Source organism: Balaenoptera ricei, chromosome 21 (assembly GCF_028023285.1).
Source record: "Balaenoptera ricei isolate mBalRic1 chromosome 21, mBalRic1.hap2, whole genome shotgun sequence".
Lineage (NCBI taxonomy): Eukaryota > Metazoa > Chordata > Mammalia > Artiodactyla > Balaenopteridae > Balaenoptera > Balaenoptera ricei.
Window position 1 is genome coordinate 6790169 of NC_082659.1, and position 18852 is coordinate 6809020.

At 48.3% G+C, this 18852-nt stretch overlaps 1 protein-coding gene and 1 non-coding gene across 4 annotated transcripts in view; one reads left to right on the forward strand and one right to left on the reverse strand.

Annotated features, from left to right (window-relative positions):
- Positions 1-18852, reverse strand: part of MCPH1 (microcephalin 1) — a 297872-nt gene that overhangs the window by 101850 nt on the left and 177170 nt on the right. The gene's annotated exons all lie outside the window — the stretch shown is intronic.
- TRNAG-UCC (transfer RNA glycine (anticodon UCC)) lies at positions 15871-15943 on the forward strand. The gene has a single exon. It is a non-coding gene; the product is annotated as a tRNA-Gly (tRNA).

The following is an 18852-nucleotide window of genomic DNA, read 5'->3' on the forward strand; positions in this document are numbered from 1 at the left end:
CATGGGCCTCCTGGTTTCCCACGGTTGTCAATCCTTTTCTGGGTTTCGTTTTGGTCTCCACGTTTTCTCCCCCCGAGGAAGCTCCATTCCATGCTGCCGCTCACTGTGGGGAGAGAAGAGGCGTTTCCTTCTGTCCCCTCCCTGGGGGGGACCATCACTGGCCGCCTGACTGGGGAAGTCCTCTAACTGGAGCACCACGGCGTTTTCATAGAAAATGACCGTGGCACCTGACGTAGGTCAGGTGTTTTAATGAAGCTTTTATTCAAAGCCATATTTTGGATTGAGATTTATGAAATGACCTACTGTGAATTTTATTCTTAGGTCAACTTATATCCACCATTCATTTTTAGTTCACTTTAAAATCCACTATTGTGAGTTTGCAGGTTTGAGTTGAGATGGATTACATTTGCTTTCTCAAAAGGTCCCTCCCCCTCTTCTTTGAGGGTTGCTAGATGCTTTTAGATATTTTATTCCACATACAGACAAATGAAAGAACTTTGTCATTTGCAGGTTTCAAAAACTTATCTTTCCTTATGCTTACAATCAGGCATATTCTTCAGAGTATGAGGGAAAATAGCAGCCTCCAGAATCTTGGAGTGCTATTGGATTTAGTAATTTGTGGGCTGCCGACAGGCACCAGTGAACTTACCAAATATTTAAAACCTTGTTTACACATTTTTTCCTATTAAAATAAAACTTACCAATCTAGATTTATTTTTTTACAAAGCAAATTAACATTTTTTATTTTATGGAAACAATTTCTTTAATTCCCAGTGCTTAAGAATGAAACACGACTTCTCTATATCCTTCGAATGACGGCACAGGCCAGTGTCCACAGACCCCTTCCCTTCCAAGACACAACCTGGAAGGCAAATGTCTCCCTTCAGAGGCCAGCACGCGGGGTCCAGCTGCTCAGAGCATAAGAGGATTGTTTCAGAAGATACTAGTGGTTTGCTGCGTTACGCCGGGGTTTAAGCATTGTTCACATCTGTGATTTATTTGCTGCTGAGTCTTTGGTCAGAAATGCAACCCGGGCCGTAACATCTTTCTGATGATCTGCCTTGTTGTGTGGTTTCTGGGAACAAGTCACAGCGAAAGGCCAGGGGTCCCCGGCTCTTAAGTTTCAAAACAGTTATCCCTGGACAAAACAAGTTCTTCTTCAATGGGTGTGAAGCCCCAATGGAGTAGGGGCCTAGGGAGGGAGGAGAAAAAGGGCAACTGAGAAACTCACAGGAAGGAAAGATCCCTTCAGGATGTCAACAGTTGGAAAAAGGGATAGAAAATGTCCCAAACATGATGATGGTTCTAGATTGTAGGAGCCCAAGAAGAACGGGGGGCTGGGTGCCGGGAGGCCGGGCTTCCTTCTGGTTCTCTGCTCACAGCCGGCTGCGGGGTCACGGTCCCGACGCTTCACCTGACCCTGCATTCCTTACAGGGGAGGCGTAAGCATGAAAAGGAGTGATCGGCTTTCCAGGAAACAGCACAAGGGGCTGCAGTTGGTGGAACGACTTCTCCAGGCTTAGTTCTCACCTATAACGTGGAGCGATGGTGCTGGATAATTTCCTAATGCTCTCTCGTGTGGCTATTTTGGATTCGATGGTTCCTTTTGATCAACTTCTTTGCTGTTACTCCTTTGTACTTATAGCGACTCCTTTCACCCCCCCCCCCCCCCCCCCAGCTAATTCCAAAAGCTTCTACTGCACTTAAGTTTATAATTCTCAGAAGTTCTGTCCGGATTACAAAAATACGCTGGGGAATTCAGATGTTCACTGGAACGTTTCATCGTATTGTAACCCACTCAAGCTAATAGTCCTGGAGGTTTATTACAGAATTATTTTTTTTTCCCTTGAATTCATCATTTGGGTACTGGAGTCCCTACACAGACCAGATTTGAATGGTCTTGTTTCTGCTGCACTTTCAAAGGCTTTGCTTTTGGCTAAAACATCGCGGGCTAGTGGGCGCACACATCCGCTGGCCTTGGCAAGAGCTGTCACTCGGAAGGCACAGTATGGTAGCCATGCGATGCCTGTGGCGCCTGCCACCGTGTGTGCCGCTGCAGCGACAGGCAGTGGGGACGGCTGAGCTGGGGGGGCGGTCCAAGGACCAGGACGCCCAGGTCTCCAGCCCAATCGTTACAAAATGCCCACTGACTTCAACGGAGATTGAATACGAATACCTTATTACACCTGCTTTCTAGTGTCCCATAGAATCACCGCATACGGAATAGTGACTGCGCCAAGTTCAGGAACGAGGGTGACTCGGGATGGTTTCAGAGTTACCGGCAGCCTACTTCCCATCTGTTTGTTGGAAACCCAGCCCAACCTTGTAAATAAGTCATATCTATGTAACTTACTGAAGGTGGGGAGATGCTTCCACGCCCAAATCCCCAGCCCAACCCCCCACCAATGTCTTCACCGTCAACTACATCTCACAATGCAAACGTCCCTGGCGCAGGGCACGCGCTGCCTTAAATTCACGTGAACGCGTAAACCACCAACGGTCTCATTTTCTGGCAACGCGTACGTGCTTAATTTATTCTTTTGTGATTAGCTTTTTAAAAATGGACTCTATTGAGGTATAATTTACAAAGGATAAAATGTTCCCAGCTTGGACGCACAGAGTCTGATGCTTCTGACAGGCGTGTACACCCACGCAGTCACAGCTCCATCAGGGTGGGCGTGTTCGTGTCATCCCCAACGTCCCCTGTGTCCCTTTGCATTCCTTGCTGCCCCCATCCCTGGACCACCACGGGCCAGCGGACTAATGTGGCCTGTCCTTGCAGGTCCCATAAAGGGAAGGACACGGCCCCGCGCCGTGACCGCCTTCGTTGGCTCGGCACAAGTGTTTGAGATTCAGCTACGTTGCTGTTTGCTCCTTTTTACGGTCGTATTTATTGTTGTGCTGTTGGATGAACATACCATAGTTTTCATGCATTCACCAGCTGATGGACATCTGGGTTTTTCCAGCTATTAGATATTATGAATAAGGCTGCTATGAACAGTTACAAATCTTTTTGTTGACAGATGCTTTCCTTTCTCTTGGGTAAATACCTAGAAGTGAAATTCCTGGGTCATTTGCTAGGTATATATTGAACTTTAGTAGGAAATTGCCAAACAGTTCTCTACAGTGTTTTATACTCCTGTCAGCAAAGTATGAGATCTAGTTGCTCTGCGTCTTCGCTGTAACTTGGCATTTTAGTTTTGGCGTTAATTTGTCCATGGTGGGTGAGTGTGGCCATAGCTCACTGTGGTTTTAATTTGCATTTCCCAGATGACTAATAATGTTCAGCATCTTTTCATGTGCTTTCTTTGTCATGGACATAACTTCTTTTGTGAGGTTCTGTTCTTACATCTTGCCCATTTTTAAGAAATTGGATAGGGTTTAAGAATTCTTTATACATTCTAAATACAAGTTCCTTTTCAAAAATATGGAATATGAATGTTTCTTCCCTGTCTGGAGCTTGCCTTTTCATTTTCTTAATGGTGTCTTTCAAAGAACATAACTTTTCATTTTCATGAAGTCCAACTTATCAATTTTCCTTTTATGGTCAGGGCTTGTGCTTGGGTTTGTGTCCTAAGAAATACACAACCCAAAGGTCATGAAGATTTTCTCCTACATTGTTTTCTAGAAGTGTTTTCAACCAGCATTTTTTGACAAAAGTGTAACGTATGGAAACCTCACTAGAGACCAGACATGGAATGGGGAAGAGGAGGGAAAAACTAAGAAAAAGGATGAGAAATTTGGTGACAAAATAGAGCTGGCCCTCTTGATAAGCATGCATATTAATGGGATCATGAAAATAAGCACAGTCCTATAAACCCCAAGACCTCACAGAAACAGATGTATCCTAAAGGAGAATCAGGAGGCAGTAGGCACTTATCACTTTCTGATTTTTCTTCCTTTAAAAAAAAATTTAGAGTGAATTCATTCGTGGGGCAACTGGGAGAACACAGGCTGCAGACTAATGCTTGGGAAGCGCCACAGCTGCCTCGGGCTTATAACACACTTGATACACACAAATATATATAAACATATACATGCATAAGATTTATTTTTTCTACTTCAAGACCATACTTGCTGGGCCATATTTAGCTTACCGCTTGTCTTAAAATAATCAAAATGGAATAGATTCCAACAGCACAAACAAGTCTCCTTGAGAGGGTAGTGAGAGGTCAGCCCCAGGGGCAGAGTTTAAAAGAGTAAAACATGCAGAGTTGGGCCAAGTGGTGACTAAGAGGGAAGGAGATAAGATCTGTCTACAAATACCTGGAGGCTGTAAACAACGGGAGAGTGACAAACTAAACCAGCTCACAACAAAGGCGGCCCAGGAATTCGCTGTGCATTCAGGAAAGGAAGTAGACAGGCAGGGGAACCTTCCCACTGGCGCGTTCTCGCTGGGATGGGCAAGCCCGGCCCTCCTCCCCCAACTCCCGCCCGTCCATTCTCCCCAGCTCCCTGGTGCTCTTCATCCCCTTTGCAGGGCCACCATCAAGATCCTGGTTTCACATGGCACGTGGCTGTCAGGCCACCTCCCATCAGGGCTCTCAGATCTAACTTCATCTGCCTTCACTCCACTGCCCAGAAATCCTCACAAAAACTGTGGGGACCACGTCCCTCTCTGGCTCCAAACGCTGCAGGTAAAAGTATAAGGACCTTGGCAACGACCTTGGTTTGGTCTTCAGGCTTCTACCATGTGGCCCCTGAAGACCTTCCATCCTTCCCAACAAGCACCTGTCCTGAATCTCTCTGCTCAAGGAGACCGGCCTTCCAGACCTCGACCCGTATGGCAACCACTGCCATGTCACCCCCTTCCAATCGGATTCAGTTTTAACCCAAGATATTATAGGTGTCTTCAATGTATGATGCAGGGGATTAAAAAAAAGAAAGCAAGAGTGTGGACCTTGCTTTCAAGAAGCTCATAATCTCCCAGTAAGAGACATACATAAACAATTAATTAAACGAAGTTATATGAATTATCCTTTTTATACTATAGTATTTATACCGGTGATATGAAAATAATACTGTAAAACCATAATAGAGGGTGAAATTAATTTTTCCTGGAAGGTCTGGGGACTGCTTCCCAGAAAGGCTTGTCCCAGGATAATTAGGAAAAGGATGTGTGTGTGTGTGTGTGTGTCTGTGGTGTGATGGGGGATGCTGATGGTGTGGCCTGGCAGGGGAGAGACAGACACACACAGCTTGGTGTCAGGCATGGTAGTGGGTCCCGGCTAGCCAGCTGGCACTGAGGGGCCGGGAGGCAACGGATGGTGGGAAGGTGGGCTGAGAACAAGTGTTGGGAAAGGTCTTGCATGCCTTGTTGCAGAGTTTGAACTTGATCTTGCAGGCAAAGGTGAGTCGCCTGAAACGTAACATGATGAGATCTGTGTCTTCCAGAGACGCATCTATAAGGGGGACAGAAAGCAGTGACAGCGGAAGTGGAGGGAGGCGACGTCTGGAGGACACAGCTGGCGTGCCCTGCAGCCCCCGGGGGTTCAAGACGCCGCCGGGGTTTCTGGTGTGCGTGGCTTGCAGGGCTCCGGATGCAGTTCCGGGAGCCCCTCCTTCCCGGGGCGCGCAAGCCCACGTCTCTTCCTCGTCACCTCTTAATGGCCATTTTCTCTCTCTCTGCGTGGGCGCATTCAGCAGTTATGGACTGCCGCTCCCTGCTTTTCTCTCACCTCAAGGTTTGCTCATCCAGCCGTGTTAACAGGCGCCGTGCTGCGCTTTTTCCAGGTGGCGCTTCTGTTCAGCAGTGTAGCTGAGGTGGAGATTAAGTCTTAGCAATACGCCCACCTTTAGGTGGGGGGTCTGTTGCTGTAAAAGCAACCGGAAAGCATCTTGGGGGAGGGGTGGGCTTCCAGACCTTTCCATATTGCCTCATAGCATTTTGGGAATTATCTTAGGTATCTCTTGCATCGTTTATCGATCCAAACAATGATAAAAAGAAAAAAAAAGTGTATTTATACAAACTCAGAGGGGTGTATTACTTTCATTTCATAGTAATATTGTTTTGTTCAGTGTTATTCAGTCAATGAAGGAAAAAAGAAAACCTAAAACCAAAAGAAATCTTTCAACACAGAACCATAAAGTTTCTGCCTTGTCACATTTACAGTCTCGGGCGAGTCTAAGAGCAGGAGGTGAGACATTGCAAGCCCAGACCTTCCTGCTGGACGGAGGCTTTGAGGCCCCGCTCAGTGTGAGCAGGACACGCACCTCAGGGTTATGTCCACGGTGCTGCAATCTCGTAAACGTGCCCACGGCAGCGGGCTTGCAGACTTGAAAAGGAGGTACTGCCTGGGTTCGAAAGTGAGCCAAAGACCTTAACGGACACCTCATCAAAGACGGTCCTCAGATGGCAAAGGAGCGTATGAAAAGATGCTCCGCATCATGTGTCATCAGAAGAATGCAAGCTAAAACAACAGTGAGGTAGCCCTGCACGCCCATTAACATGACCACACTCCAGGCACCGACAGCACCAAAGGCTGACAAGGCTGTGGGGCAACAGGGGCTCTCACTCACCGCTGGTGGGAACGTGAAATGGCGCAGTCACTTTGAGAGACAGTTTGCTGGTTTCTCATCAAACTAAACATACTCTTACTGTCCAGTCCAGCGATCACACGCCTCGGTACTGATCCAAAGGAATGGAAAACTTATGTCCACACGAAAACCTGCACACGAATGCTTGTAGCAGCTGCGTTCATAATCGCCAAAACCTGGAAGCCATAATATCTTTCAGTGATGAGTGGATAAATAAACTGGGGTACCTCCAGACAATGGAATATTATCCAGCACTAAAAATAAGTGTGCTATCAAGCCGTGAAAAGACACGGAAGAACCTTAAATGCATACTTCTGTGTGAAGGAAGCCAATGTGAAAAGGCTATATACTGTATGATCCTAGCTCTATGACAGTTTGGAAAATGCAAAACTATGGAGAGAGCGAAAAGATCAGGGGTTTCCAGGAGTTGGTAGGGGAGTGAATAGGTGGGGCACAGAGGTTTTTAGGGAAGTGAAACTACTCTGCACGATACTGTAATCATGGATACACGTACCCAAACCCGTAGGATGTACAACACCAAGAGCAAACCCTAACGTAAACTATGGGCTCTGGGGGATGAGATGTGTCAATGGAGGGCCATCAACTGTAACAAACGTACCATCTGGTGGGGGTGCTGTTAACAGGGGGAGTCTGTGTGGGGGGGGGGGACAGGGGGTGTATGGGAAACCTCTGTACCTTCCCCTCAGTTTTGCTCTGAAGCTAAAATTGCTCTTAAAAGAAGTCTTAGTTAAAAACAGGAGCGGCACAGCTGCTTCTGGGAGGGGTACCACTTGTTTAGCACCTGCCCCTTTTCAAGGCCTCCTGTCCCACTGTATCTCTGCATCTTTCTGAGGTGGCTTTGAATGGATAGCGCATTTGTTAACCGTCCGAATTTGGCGGAGGGCTGAGGCCCAGGGCGCACAAGTTAGAGAAGGGCTGGGGACCTCCGGCAGGAATCCTGACCCCCCAGGCGTTCTCCGGGGACCCCGTCCTGCACTCCTTGCGAAGCTCCCCTGGCAGCAGCACCTGGCTTGTTAGTGCACCTGAGCGCTTGCCAGGGTGGCTGCAGCTTCTGCCTGTTTTAAAACACCGTCCCAGCCTGATCTTCCAGAAAAGGATGGGAAATTAAACCTAAAGATTTCTGTGTCGACACAAACTCAGCTCAAGTCATTCCTATAAGGTTTTAATACTAGGAATCAAATTGCTATCTAGCTTCTGCTATTAAATGTTTACTAAACAATAGCAACTAGAACATGAATCCACAATGCTTTTCACCTTTATTAATCTCAAATCCATTCCCCTGACCAAGGGTTACTTTTGAAATAGCAATAGCATTGAGGTAAATGTCTGTTTCACTTTGTTTTCCCTTATGTTTTGTACACAGGTAGCTACCAAAAATGCATATATACAAATGTATAAGGAGAGAATTCCCCCCTGCTTTACTTATTTAGTCTTGATAGCGGATATTTTTTTTAAAAAGTACACAATCTCTAATTGAATCTCTATGCAATTTCCTATACCCATCCAGTCTCACTGCTTAAAAAATACCAAAATGAAGATAAAAAGTAAATCCAGGGGAAAACTACCAGGAGACTATTTCCAACAACAGATGACTCAACGAGCACCTGAGAATTTGTTGTACTTGTATGTGCCGAGGTTCTGAACTTCCTGTTTCAATAAAATACCAAACAAGTTGTGTTTCCTTTATAAATAAGCTATTACATCAAGCCCTGTTCCTATAATCTCAGGTTTTTGTCTCCATTCCAACATTTTCTTTGGCAAATGTAGAAACATTCTAATTAAAGTGGAGAGGAAAACAAGCATCATTCATCACGATAAGAATAATGCACAAAAGCACATCCTCGTTTTTTCATTCTTTCGCGGTTCTGCCCCACTTTGAACAGCGTGGGACTGGCGTCATGTAGTCCCAGGCTAATTCCCAGGTAATGACTTGAAGCAGGCCTGAGTCACTGCAGAATAGAATTAATTCCAAAGGTATCAATAATTCCTGTCACAAGCTTAACATTCTCTTAAAAATATCCTTCCGGGCCGAAGAGGAAGGCATTCCTTTAGGTCATCACGTAACAACATCAAGGTTTCTTTTTAAGATTCCGAGATTAGAAGAGGCCTTCCTATTTATAACCACGCAAGCCCAAGTTGAAAGGAATATTCTCATTTCCCAGGAGTCTTTAAATGTTCACGTTTATCAAAACTTTTAAAAGCCATATATTCGCTCTAAGAAGTACCATCTAAATAGGTGCAATGCTTTTTAAAATGCATGGTTGAATCACAATTAGGATCTCACTGCTTTCCTGCTCCTCCCCAGTTAAGTAGGGGGTGTGTGTGTGTGCACGCGTGAGAATACCTGTGTATACACGTGTGCATTTTATGCAAATGAGAGCCAAAGCTCCTTTTCTTTTAATTTAAAACCACTGTATTTTGGAAAGTCAAAATCTGAGCTGCACCCAAGGGGAAAGCTGCAGTTCCGGTGTGACTGCAATAAGAAACGAGCAAGTTCTTACTGCAATAAGAAACTGGAAAGTTCGAGGCTTTTCCACTCCCATCTGTTGCCAACCCTTTTCAGATTCCAGTTTGCTATTCTTGGGTTACAGCAGGCAAGGGAAAGCCCACCTGCTCACTCTGCACCCACCCTGTACCCTCCTTCCCCGGGGGATGTGCCGCGGCGGCAACATACAAGGTGCGGGTGTCCCTCCGCCTCTGCCTGCAGACCCAAAGCTAAACGCGGTGCAGACGTGCGCGCTTCAGCTGGGAGGGCTGCAGAGACGGGGTCACCTGGGGTCACCGGCACCAGTTACCTGGCCTGCCCTAAAGCACCGAGAGCACCGACCTCAGCAGGCAGTCTTTCTGGGGGCAGTGCCCTCCACTCCTCCGCTTCCTTTGCGCGGCCACTTGCCCGAGCGGTGTGCACGGGAGGGGCCTGGCCGACAGTGTTCACTGCTGACCCACGAGCTTCTCAAGGTGAGGAGCCCGGACTCCTTTTCTCTGCTGTTTGGGGCTGGCGCCGGGCTGTCTCTGGTGTCGGGAGCTTCTGCTTTGCTCGCTCTCTCCTGGCCCCTCTTCCCTTTCTGAGCTCTGCCCCGATGGTGGCTTCCCAAAGGCTGGAGGTGGCACTGCTTCCCGGGCGAGTACAGACTCTCCAACCCGGACTCCCGGCCAGGGGCAGGAGCATGCCATCTCTCCCGGTGACCCGCTGCCTTCATGTACCTTCCTCCTGCCCCTCTGCAAATTCTGTGTGTGAGACATTCTCGTTGGGGGACTCAGGGGCAAATACAGGCACACCTTGCAATTGTAACACCAAAGATCACTTATCACCATAAAGATGTAATAAAAATTTGGGCTTCCCTGGTGGCGCAGTGGTTAAGAATCTGCCTGCCGACGCAGGGGACACGGGTTCGAGCCCTGGTCCAGGAAGATTCCACATGCCGCGGAGCAACTAAGCCCGTGCACCACAACTACTGAGCCTGTGCTCTAGAGCCCGCGAGCCACAACTACTGAGCCTGCAAGCCACAACTACTGAGCTCACGAGCCACAACTACTGAAGCCCACGCGCCTAGAGCCCGTGCTCCGCAACAAGAGAAGCCACCGCAATGAGAAGCCCGTGCACCACAACGAAGAGTAGCCTCCGCTCACTGCAACTAGAGAAAGCCCGCGCGCAGCAGCGAAGACCCACCGCAGCCAAAAAAATAAATTAAAAAATATATATATATAATAAAAATTTGAAATACTGTGAGAATTTCCCCAAAATGTGGCACAGAGACACGAAGTGAGCAGATGTTGGAAAAATGGTGCCAACAGACTTGCTCGACGCAGGGCGGCCCCAAACCTTCAATTTGTAAGAAATTCAGTATCTGAGAAGTACAATCAAACGAGGTGTGCCCTTACACACGTGCAGACGCGCTAAGCTCGTGTTGGCTGGAAAAGGGCCGCATACCCTGGCAACGTGACTGTTTATTATTCAGCCCGCGCTGACCACCGTTTGCTACATGTGAGACTCTCCGGAGGTGCTGGGGGCAGAGAGACCAAAAGCAAGGACTTGTCCTCGGAAGCTCACCTTCCTGCTAAATGCAGGGTGAGTACCCACCTGGGGGTGGGGAGGCGGGTTCACTAAGCGAAACACGGCGCGCTTAGGGAAGCGGTGAGTTCGGAAGTAGCGCAGCGAAGTCAGAGTCCGAGGCGAGCGGGACTGACGATCCTGAAGGACACGCTGCCGGAACCAGACGAACCAGGAAGAGAGACGAGCTCCTTCTCCTTCACCCCGTCCCCCTTCCAGGTGCCACTAGCGCTGGGCTCCCGCCAGCAGCTCCCAGAGACAATCCAGGCAGAGAACGGCGGGTGAGCGCCGGGAGGGAGTGAGCTCTGGCCCGGGGCGTTTCTTCTCCTTCATCCCCGGTATCTCAGTGCCGAGGGGCACCTGCCACCGGCACGTAAAGTCCACCTGACGTGTCAGGCTTACCACCTGTGAACAAAGTGACCAATCCCTGCTCTAGAGTCTGTATTCCGGACTGGATTGGAATGAGGCCCCTCCAGTTGTGTGACGAGGCCCAGGAAGAGGACGGAGGGAAACGCCGCGCCCTGCCTCTGTCTCCTTTCCTCAGTGTTTTCTCCCTATTGATGGTGATGATGGTAAAGATAACCTTTGCGGAGCCTTTATGGGCACCCGGCACGCCGCCCGGGACCAAGGTTAGCACAGCGACTTGTCCGCTTAGTTCTCAGAGCAGGTGAGATCGTGGCCTCGCCAAGGTGCAGGGAGGTGACGGCGGGTGCTGGTCCACCCGGGAACTGAGGGGACTGTGTGCAGCCGTGGGGCACCCAACCCGGTGCTCCCGGCCACTGTCACCTTCTGGGGGCGGTTCGCTCCCTTCCTGTCCTCTGGGGCGGGGGTGTGCGGAGAGGTCTAGAGGATCCTCTCAGGTCCTCTGCTGATTGAATTTACCTATGGGACCAACTGTAAAGCTACGACTTACCATAGCATCTACATAATAGGGTTTTTGTGTTCATCCTTTGCTTTTGTTCCCTCCAGCTTTGTCGAGGAATAACTGACAAACAACAACTGTATACACTGAGCTTGTATGACGTGATGTTTTGTGTACACAACTGTATACGCTGAGCTTGTATGATGTGATGTTTTGTGTACGTACACGTTGAGACGACGACCGCAGGAAGCTGGTTAACACACCCACCACTGTGGGTGGTGGGAACACCTAAGACCTACCGTTCATTCTTCACTTTTCGCCCTTCTACGTCGCCTGGGTTGGGCCTTGGCCGTCTCACGGTTGATACTGATCATCTTCCACTGCACTGTATCACCCTCCAGAAGACTGCGAATCCCAGCACACGAGGGGCTTCTTTGGCCTGGATCTGGCTGGGTTGTTTCAGTTCTAGATTGTTGGCGTCTCCTGTGTTCCAGGCTCCGCGCTGGTCGCTGGGCATACGTGTTAGACTCTGCAGTCCACGGCCCGTCCGCAGGCGGGCTCTTCTGTGCGCCTGCCCCCTCCCGCTGGCTACTGCCTCGTCCGTCCTCAGTCACGGGGTCACTACTGTTCCAAAGCCTGGACCTCCCTGTCTGTCATGAGCGATGGGGCCAACCGTCCTGGATGTGGAGTTGCTCCCCTCAACAGGCAGATGCCTTCACCTCCTCTACTGTGTATAACCCGTGGGGGTGCGGTGCAGAGGGCCGCCCCGTGAGGCTCTCCGGAGCTGCCTGAGCTACAGCAGATGCCTTCACCTCCTCTACTGTGTATAACCCGTGGGGGTGCGGTGCAGAGGGCCGCCCCGTGAGGCTCTCCGGAGCTGCCTGAGCTACAGCAGATGCCTTCACCTCCTCTACTGTGTATAACCCGTGGGCATGCGGTGCAGAGGGCCGCCCCGTGAGGCCCTCCGGAGCTGCCTGAGCTACAGCAGATGCCTTCACCTCCTCTACTGTGTATAACCCGTGGGCGTGCGGTGCAGAGGGCCGCCCCGTGAGGCCCTCCGGAGCTGCCTGAGCTACAGCGGGAGAACCCACTGCATTCTTCCCCTGGCCTCCCAGGCGACGAAACTCAACCCCGAGGCCATGAAGGACTTGGGAAAGGGCACAGGCCCTGTTAGAGGCAGAGCTAGGATCTGAGTCCAATAGAACTATCAAAGTACCTTCCGACCTCCTCTTCATTTAGGTTAAAAATACGTCACTCGCGGCTTACCCCCTTCAGTATAACACAGCAGAAGCGGCGCTTGGGGAATGTATGCTAACAGCATGTGAAAAAACTGTGTCTGGAAGGACACAAAAATGTACTTTTTTTTTTGTAAAAGAGGAAAAAGAAAAGAAACCTTCCCATTTGACCACTGTTTCAAAATCAGTTGGACATAAGCAGTGGTGCTTGTTTCTTGGTAATGCCCTAGGAGTTGCCTGGAGGGGCTCTGAGTGAGTCGGTAGGGCCACAAGGAAGGATTTGCTTGACCCTTGGGAGTGGGGTCCTATCTCAGGGCCGGATCGCAGTGAAAGCGATAACGTTCTGTAACTGCAACTCCCATCGTAAGGAGGTGTTCTGGGTAAAACACTGGTCGTGCGTCGTCACCTGGCTCTCGCTGCTCTGCGGATGTGCTTTGGTGAATTTTCTTAAGACAAACCATCCTTTACAATAAACCCTCTCCGGGATCCTGCACAAGGAACATGCCCGACTAGGTCCACGCAGAGCACGCGGCAGGGAGGCCATGGGGACAGGCCCGGCGCTGCACATGGCCTCACCCCGGCTCTCCTCATCTCCCTCCGGTCACAGCAGCGACTCAAGAAAACGGGGGCCCAGGGATGAGGATGTCGTGAAGCCGGCCGGGGACCATCACCCCTTTTCTCTCCAGACCTTCTGTTTGCCCGCAGACAGACTGCAGAGCAGCTCAGATGTTCCAGACCAGGATCCGCATTCGCAGAAGAAGAAAGCAAGAAACAGAGCCTGCTTTTATCAGATGACTACCATCTTAGCAGAGAAAAACCTTCATGGGGGAAAGGCGACCTTCTCCACTCGAGAAGCCCTCAGCGGCAATTCCACAGCACTGCACAGGCTCTGTAAACATATACTGATAACATTCCCCACACTGGGTTTATAAAGGTGCCCCAGACCTCCTCTCAGTCTGAGCAAAGACAGAAATCCTCAGTGAAAAATAGCGTCTGAACCGCAGCCTTGAGGCAGCCAATTGAGAACACTAAGGCCCTAAAGAAACAAAAAAACAAGACAAAACAAAACAAAAGAAAAACAAGGGTCTACATCACTTTAAAAGTAAATAAGTACAGCCTAAACATTATAGATTGACTTTGACTTAAAAAGAGGAAAGAGAAACTGACTACTGCAGGGAAACCGTTTTATCTTCGAATTAAAAGCAAATGAGATGATAGCAAATCTTTACATCCGTGGTACGGAGCCCAGTGTAAACCAGAAGCAAGAGTGGGTAGGGGGTTTCTCAGCAGATGCTCCCTTCCGTGGCTGCTGGGTTGGTGGTTCTGTGTTGGGGTTCAGAGCCCTGAGAAGGGGGTCACTGCTCATCCTGTTGGGCCACCAACCGAGGTCTGAGCAGAGACCAAGCCCCTTCCTCTCCTGGGACTCAGTTTCCTTATCTGCAAACCGAGAGGGCAGCTCAAGGACTCTGATACTGAGAAGGTCCCCTCGGGATTTACGAGCATCGAGTCAGAGTCCTGTGCTGTTTCCTTTTGAAATGACTTTCAGAACCTAAGGCTTTGCTGTCCCACCACTCACCAGGTGCTTATCACTCCAGGAGCTGCACAGGTGCTTTCAAACGTCTCCTTTAATCCTCGCACCAGCCCTGTGTGTTGGGGTTATCATACCCATTTAACAGATGGAGAAGCCGAGGCTCTGAAGAAACTTACTCGTTTTCTAGGAAGTACTAACATCTGCTTTTCTACCCGGCTACACTGGACTCCAAACCAGCGCCCACCTCCCGATGCAGGTAACCGCCTTGTCTGAAAAATCACAGAAAAATTCTGTGATGACCGGCAAATTCAGGCTCGCTGTTGCATTCAGGGAGGGAGGGAGGAGAATGGAATGGGGTTGGGGGGATATAAAGGGAGCTCTAACTTTGTAATATTTTGTAAAATTTGCAATATTTTATTTATGAAAAGCAAACAAAAAAATGGAAGCAATGGCAATAAAATATTAAAATTTGATCAAGCTGAGTGGTGGGGACATTTATATTCTACTATTTTATTTCTATAAGCTTGAAATACTTCATCAAATGTATGTATAAAGGAAAAAATTACTAACAATACTCTGGTAGAGGTTCACAGTTTTCTGTTCTCAGTTTGCCTCATAGAATTTCCCCCTTCTGTCCCGCAGGCTTCGCCTGGCATTTTATTATGAAAAATTTCAAACATCCAGGGAAGTTGAAAGAATTTTACCGTGAACACAATTTACCCACTACCTAGATATATATACATAAAGTAAGTTTCCTCTCCTTCTTTTGCATTTCAATAAACATAGAGTTTGCCACGGATCAAAATGAAGAATTCTCTGGGTTTTAGACTAAGTTGCCACTAGTCGAATTTGAATGCCCTTCTATTGAAACCCAAAGCAGAAGCTGAGTCTCTTCGTGTTATTTCTGTGAAATTCAACCATCAAACTTCACCAGTGATCCTGAAGCAGGAGGTGCCAGAATTACTTGCTTCTCTAAGGGCCATATGTCCTGGAACGCAGTGTTTATCTATAGCTTATTACCCAGCTGACAAAGCACGCTGGAAGGGAGACCCCCAAAGAGGTTTCTAAAGGGCTCTTAAAATACTATTGTGTTTAAGGACATTTAGGAATTTTTAAAGCCTAGAGGATGGGAGAGAAAAACACCTGTCAGTCTAACCATTCATCCCACACCGGGGTTGATTTCAGGGGGGAAATTTCCATTATCGGCGCATATACTGACCTCAGGGGCCAGGAGTGAGGAATCGCTGTTACCAGGGTCTGTTCCTCGACGTCTGCTAATGTGTACACAGCGCGGGAGAGCAAGACCCTAGTGATCAAACAGCCCAGCGTTCGGCCGCCGCAGAGCCCACAGCACAGCGGGCCCAGCTAACGTCAGCGGCAGGCATGCAGCCGACCAGAGTGGCGGATAGTCGGTCACGGCACCGAGTGAGGGGCCGCGGGGTAGGAAGGCCCAGGTCTGAGGCCGGTCTCCACTGCCCCAGGAGGGTCAGAGTGGCCGCAGGCAGCTCCAGCTCCCTCCTCTACGAGGCGGGGCTCATCCTCATACCCGCCCCATAGAATTACTGTAGGAGCTGAATCAGGGAACACGGGGCGAGGATGAACTTTGGAAACTCTCAACTGCTCTTTGGGGACTTCCCTGGTGGTCCAGTGGTTAGGACTCGGCACTTCCACTGCCGGGGGCCCGGGTTCGATCCCTGGTTGGGGAACTAAGATCCCATAAGCCGCGTGGTCCAGGCAAAAAAAAAAAAAAAAAAAAAAAAAGAACAGGCAGTCTTTCACAGAAGATGGCTGTGAGAGATCTTTTCTATCAGTGCCTTTAAGAGATTACGACCTGCTCGTTGGAACCTCACAGCTCTGACGCCAAATCCTTTCCGTAGGCTCCTCTAGTTCGCTTTGTCACGTTTCTGTGATAACTTACTGCTTGTGACGACGTCTCAACACAGATTGGCACCCGACAAGCCACATGAGGAAAATTGGTTTTAGAGCCACATTCCAGATTCAGCCCTTTGTCAATCTGAACCCAGAAACCAATAGATCCTCCAGTGGCCCGGGGCCAACTGGACTTGAGTTTGAGAACGAGCCCACCTCTTCCTCTTCCCACCCAGGATGTCTTGCTCTTCGTGGTCACTGCTTTGTCTTCGGCTGCACTGGCTTACAAAACTTTTCAGAAAACATAAACCGAATGTTTTTCACTCTCTCCATGCCTGAAACGATTGCAGACTGATAACATTTAAGACAATGTCATTCCCCTCCCCTCCTTCCACTACTGACCTTTTTGCTTTATGTTTCACTCTTATTTCTATGTGTAATGATGATACAGTCGGGACCTTAAGTTTTTTACTTGCTGTCATAACACACTCCCATGCTATTGAAAACCCTCTGCAAAAATAATTTTTCAAACTCTGCATAATTTACAGTCATTCTTCTGGTAATGAATGCTTGTCCCTCACTGCCTGACTTTTTGCTCTCCTAAAGAACTTTCTAATGCAAAAAGTTTTAAAATGAGGGTAGCATTTGAAATTCAGTAGAACAAGATAACTCATAGGGACCACGTGTGTCTTTTTAATGCATGTCTTTCAGGTATTTTAAAGTAAAAATATTTATGAATGGAAACTTCTCTTGAATTATTTTCATTTCAATAAGCATATATACTGAGAATTATCCAATAGATACTGCTGCATCATCACACCTTGGTTTTATGACAAATAAGATATAAAAGCATTCAAATGCTGTACACTGACTTAAGAATTCATAAATCCTTGATACTTTGCATGTAATTTATTTAGCTAGGACAAATACAACAGCAACATTTGAAAAGTTACTGAGGAAAACTGGGTCTTTCATTTGTTCTCATCGGACACCTTAGCAGAGCATCACAACCAGAAGACAGGCAAAGCGTATGGCACATAGTAGGTACTCAGAGGAAGTTTCCTTTCCTTTCCCTCCCCCACGAACTTGTCTTCCTGAAAACAAAACTTTGTTGTTCAGGATTTCATCATTTCCAGATGCCTGCTCTTCAAATGACATCCAGAGCAATACACACTGATGTCACAAAGCCTGGAATGTCTGGTGGGAAACCAGCAGTAGGTGAGCTCACTGGATACTAAGATCCTGTTTTCATGTCAATATCCTTAGTAATAAAATATGAGGAAAGAGAGGAAGTATAGCATATAAGTGTTCCTCACTCACTATCCCAGCCTCAATTTACATGGAAAAAGATTCCTATAAACTGAGGTGTCAGTGATTCAAGAAGGGAAAAAAAAGAAAAATAAAAAAAAAAAAGAAATCCTTAATAAGTGAAAAAACATCATTAAATATACCTCTGTGTCACTAACATTTCTCTAATGTCGGTCGCTACAGAACGAACCTGCCCTCCTGAGACCAGCAGGAAGACAGATGTCTGGGGAAAATTCTTGTAGATTTATCTAGGTAGTTTGATGACTTTTATACTCCACTTTTCACACATTGATTATTTAAGAAAAATCTGCTTGGAAAAGCAAAAGTCTGCTTTCAGTGATTGCCCTTTCATTCTTTCAATGTTGCAATTTCTGTCCCTTTACCCTTTTGATCATTTTTTCTTTCTTTTTTTTTTTTGTTTTGTTTGTTTTTTTATACTGCAGGTTCTTATTAGGCATCAGTTTTATACACATCAGTGGATCATTTTTTCTGATGTCCTATAAGTAACAGCCGATTACAAACTATGTGAAGTCTCCCACTGGAGTCCCTTCCACTAGAACTGGGATTCCTGCCCTCTCAGTATGGTGCTAGTAGGCGGTGCAAGGCATGACTCCGGACCGCAAACAGCTGGGGGAGATGGGCAGAGATAGAAACCATGAGCCCAAGGGCTGGCCAAGGCTCACAGTGTCCTGGGAAGGCCAGTAACCAGGAATGTCTCAAGCATGTGGACCAACGAATGATTCTGCTCAGCGTCTATCTGGGGGACAGTGAGAGGGCAGGGCTCAGGGTGTTTCTACTGTCCTAAGCAATCCGGTGCTGGCCCACGCTGACCCATTCCACCCCGCAAACGATGGAACCCTCCCTTGGGACGGGTGTCCTCCTACCCGCAGGGAGCTGCTCAACTCCTCCTTCCAACCGCAAGGCCTGTGTTCCCAGGGACATTCTCATGAATGCAACTTTCTTTTCAGAGTTCTCCTTTTCCAAACCGTTTTTTTTTTTTTTTCCTTTCTTTCCTTTTTTTTTTTTTAAAGTTTAAGTGAATTCAGTTCTTGCTCCAATAAAGGTTGCTGCCCGTTATAGACTGACAGCTTCGTGCTCGGCCCAAACTTCCTCCTGGTTCCCAAGCACAAGGTCAGCCTGGGAGCTGCCGACACAGCCGCCTCCCCATGGAGGTGAAGGTGAGGGGCCCCCGTGCCTCCCCCGGTGGAGGCCAGTCTGCTCAGGACCGGCCCTGAGCTGGTCGGCACCCCCCTCACTGCCATGGACGTGCCCCTTGCTCTGTCCCCTCATAGCCTCCCTCAGCAAAGTGGAAATTCTTCCTTCACCTCTGTTTCCCAAAATGGCCAGACTTTGGGGAGCTTGAGACAGAATGGCTCAGAGATAACCCGGACGGCAGGGAGCCTGAACTCTGTGCACCCCTGTCCCCGGAAGGCCTTTG